The sequence below is a fragment of the Elephantulus edwardii genome, unplaced genomic scaffold (assembly GCF_000299155.1).
Source record: "Elephantulus edwardii isolate Elephantulus edwardi_28Jun2011 unplaced genomic scaffold, EleEdw1.0 scaffold00004, whole genome shotgun sequence".
Lineage (NCBI taxonomy): Eukaryota > Metazoa > Chordata > Mammalia > Macroscelidea > Macroscelididae > Elephantulus > Elephantulus edwardii.
In genome coordinates, this window is record NW_006399754.1 from 31,241,735 (window position 1) to 31,246,637 (window position 4,903).

The window sequence follows — 4,903 nt, forward strand, 5'->3', positions numbered from 1 at the left end:
CCGCAGATGAGATGGATTGATACAGTAACTGTGGTAATGGGGGTAGGTGTGTCATCCGCAAGGCTGGATCCAGATAGAGCAAGGTCCAGAGCTATTGTGCATAGAGCCGCTATGAGTCAGAGGCAACTCAGTGACACGTAACAACAACGATATGTGAAAATTATACAGGGAACGCTCACGGCTCCGTGGTAAGAAGTTGTACTCTCAACCTAAAGATATGAAGTCCAAATCCACCAGTTTCTCTGAAGGAGGAAAATGTGCAAACTTCCTGGACATTACTGCCCCTGCAAACCCACTACAGGGCCAGAGGTGAGTTGGTTCTGACCTGAAGGTACATCAAAACAACAAAAAGAAAACATGTGAAAAGATTTTGAAAAGGATATTTTCCGCAAGATTTTTATACTAGATGTGTGTATATCATAAAGCCTGAAATCTACTGTCATCGAACTCTCATGAGTCACTTGGCTCATGACAAGCTCGTGGGACAGAGTTGAACTCCCACTGCTTTCCCCAAACTATGAAACTTTATTGAAGCTGACTGCTTCATTTTTCTGTGGGGGAAGTGGGTTTAAGTCACAACTGTTTTAGTAAACAGCTAGATGTTTTAACTACAGTACCATCAAGATTCCTTAAATATATAGTGAAAAAAAAAACAAATCAAAAAACAAAACGGAGTACTCATATACACATTACATATAATTTATGAAATGTGATATTGGGCAAACCTTTCTTGTAATGTATGTACAGTTCAAGGAATTTCATCAATTCTTAGAACTTTTCTATTTCTCTTTTTACGATAGTGTATTAGGTTTTGATAATATTTATGTAGTATAATATTGATATATTATAGAAAGTTATACAACCAAGCCCAAGGTGGGTGATTTTAATTAGTGGTCCTCAAGCCTGGTTCAAATTGTTTTTCTGTCAAACATTCTTCTAGGTGGTATAGCCCTAGTCTGTGTATTGTTGTACAGAGGTAACTCGTGGTTGCTGTGAAGTGAACACTGTGACACTGATGTGCCAAATATGATAATGGTTACTCATGGTGGACAGTGTTTGGTGGAGCTTCCTGATTAAAATAAGCTTGGAAGCAGGAGTGGCATCCACTTCCAAAATAGCTTGTCTCCAGAAACTCTATGAACAGTGCTCAGGCCTTCCGTTCATAGGATTGCTACCTACGACTCGATGGCACCTGACAACAACAACAACAGATTAATATTATTAATTTTTGCTTTCTAATTCTCTTATTACTTTACATTACCCAATAGACAAAACTGTTAATTATGAGTAATTGTTACTACATTTTCAAGTATCTAACAATTAGATTTACAAGTAGAGCTTGTGGTTGTTGTTGTCATGTGGCATTGGGTTGTATGACTTGCTTAGCAACCCTATGTACAATAGCTCTGAACCCTGCCGTATCCTGCAGGCCCACTGACTCCAGTTACCACATCAACCCATCAGGGACTTCAATTACCTCGAAGGGAGATCTGCTGGCTTAGTGGTAAGGAATTGCACATCCAACACAAGGTGGCGTTATTGTTACTGTGGTCAAGTGTTGTTAAGTCCAACTTCTAATGACTATAAACAACAGATCTGAGCCCTGCCCTATTCACACACACAAAGGTAATAGTTTGAATTTACCCATTGCTCCATGGAGGAAGATGGGTCACCTCTTCTAAGTGCTGTTTTACTGCCTCTGAAAACCTGCTGGAGGGTCAGCTATGGGTTGGTTCTTACTCAATGGCACACAACAACATAAGCATAAACAGAATTTTATATATTTGTTATTTTACTTGCATGCAATGTAACAATTCAGGCATACAGCCTTATACTTACCTCTAAGTGAAATCCTATAACATGTATGCAGATGACCAAAGAGAAAGATCCTAAATGAGATGCATGGACAGAGTGAAGAAAATGGTGAGCAACACAGCAGCTCGTGAACATGAGGTATGCCTGGGCAGAGTGCATTGTTCTGTTGGACATAGACAGGGTGCTGCGTCAGAGCTGTTCTGAGGGCACATAGCAAGAGAAAGCAGACTTATCACAGACAGTGAATAGAGGGAAATAAAACACTGATGATAGAATAGCACTCTAAATGATGTACTTGTGGAGGTGTTTTACTTTGTTGGGTTTATTTTTTCCTCTCGAGGTGCTTTTATTTGAAATGAAAATTAAGGACTGTAGCCTCCAATATGGATTGAGGCTCAATGTCAAGAAGACAAAGATTCTTACCACTGGGCCAATTGGAAGCATCAGGATGGATGGTGAAGAGATTGAGATTTTTCACAGCTTTAGTTTGCTTGGCTCCACAGTGAACACTCTTGGCACCAGTAGCCAGGAAATTAAAAGGTGCATTGCCATGGGAAAGTCTGCTGTTAGGGACCTCTCGAAGAGCAATGGTGTCTCTCTGGAGACTAAGGTGTGTCTGATACAGGCCATGGTCTTTGCAATCACTTGTTATGCATCAGAGAGTTGGACAATGACCAAGGAGGACAGAAGGAGGATTGATACCTTTGAGCTGTGGTGCTGGAAGAGTATTAAGAGTACCATGAACTGGTAGGAAAGCAAACAGATTCATCCTGGAAAGGGTTAAACCGGGTGGCTCTTTGGAGGCAAGGATTCTGAGGCTCCGTCTAACATACTTTGGGCATGTTCTAAGAAGAGACCGGTCCTTGGAGAAGGACATCATGCTTGGGAGGGTCGAGGGACAGCACAGGAGAGGAAGGCCCTCTATGAGGTGGATTGATTCAGTGACTGGGATAATCGGGATGGGAGTGTCAGAGACAGTGCAATTGGCACAGGACAGAGCAGGGTTTATCGCTGTTGTGCATATGGTCGCTATGAGTTGCAAGCGACTCGAGGGCACATAACAACAACAACAAACAAAACTCACTATTGTAGAGTCCATTTTTATTGATAGCAACCCAATAGTACAAGGTAGAACTGCCTCCAGAGGTTTCCAAGGTAATAAATCTTGCAAGAGCAAGGTCATCTCATCTTTCTTCCACAGAGTGACCTATGAGTTCAGACTTTGAACTCTGAGGTTGGCAGCAAGGGTTTTAACCACAATGGAATCCTTGCTCCTCTACTTATTATAGCACGTGGGCATCTGAGGTTTACAAATACCAGTTCCTTAAAGATAGGAAACTCATGTCTGGTTTAATGGCAATGTTTTTATTTAATTCCTTCTTTGTTTTTATTTTTCTCTCTCATTTCTGACCTAATTTTAGAATCCATGTAAGTTACATGAAATGACTAATTCATTTAACTATTTGTATAGCTATCTAGTAAGCTTACTTCAGATGAAACTCTTAGGTAAAAGTGGCAAATAATTTCATTATTCATCTTTATCTTAAAATCAAACAGAGATAGATTACATGTTAAACTGTACTTAGTAACTCAGGCAATATCTGATTTTGCCACTGTCCACTAAAGTTGATCTACAAGCAAAGGGATGATGGCATAGAAAGAACTAGGTGTGTGTGCTGCCCAGTTTATCGCCATAACAATCTGGTGTGATTTTCTTAAAGGATCCTACAGCTAAGGACAGCGCACAAATACAAAGCTTACCATAATAATAAATAATAATAATAATAAACCTTAACAAGCATTGCATGTAAACAAACAAGTGATCATTAATTTAAAAGAAAAGAGGGGAAAAAAGTGCTTTCAGTTCAGAGGAAACAATTCTTTCTCCATTGTCCTTTGAAAGCCTGAAAGTGCAACAATGATGGAAATCCAAAGTTTCTGTAAACTTTTATTAAAATAAAAAGAAAGAAAGCCTGAAGGGAAGTGACTTGTGTAGGTGAATCCCCGTGCCAATTCCTATGAGTGCTTCAACTTTTCTTCCTGGCTTTGATGAGAACAAAGTTTTCTCATTAAATGAATACTTTTCCACCTAGCAAGGTGATTCCCTCTCATAAAAATAATGACTATTTTAACAATAACAGCTGCATTATTTACTACGTTGATACTGAAAGAAAAAAAAAATAGATCCAACCATATTTTATATTTTGACCATACAAAATATATCATTGTACTAGCTGCATGAAGTATGTATATCATCTTAACTCTTTCATATTTAAGTTACTGTAAAATAAGTATTTCTATTTTCAGTATATCTTCATTACTAATAATTTTATCTAGGCTTTCATTAGACTTTGTGTGAAATTGCTATTGCCTTATTTTCAATGTTCAATGAGTGAATGAATGTTGTTGTTATTGTTATTAAGTACCATCGAATCATAGGTGACTCATAGCGACCCTATGAATGAAAGTCCTCGACACTTGGCATGACTTTTTGTCCTTTTGTCAGGTTCATAGGGTTTCTGGAGGCAAGCTATTATGGAAGTGGATGCCACTTCTGCTTCCAAACTTGTTTTAATTGGGGAGCTCCACCAAACACTGTCCACCATGGGGCACCATTATAACATTTGACACATAAGAAAGAGTCCAGTGAATGAATAAGTAAATAAATATACAAAAGTGAAAAAAAAAACCCCACCAAAACACCAAGGCTTTCACATAAGATTTATATGTACTTTGTTACAGAAATATCAGTTTTTCTAGGCAAATGATTACAGTTTCTTCTCAAATCAAGAATTGTGTCTGCTAAGGTATTTTGCTTGATGAGGGTGGCAAAATATTCGACCTGATTTTAACAATCAGATAATGTTCTATGCAAACTACAAGCTATTATAAAACACAAAGCATTACTCTTTAGTCCCTGAGAAATAACTTGAAGACAAAGACTCAAAAGACTTTCTCTTTGAACCATCACTATTTCATAAGACTCCTAAATCACAGGTATAGTATTTGTACAACAAATACTCATCAACAACTTATATAAATAACAGTTGCAGACTCCCCAGGGACCTACGCTTTCCTGTGCACAACC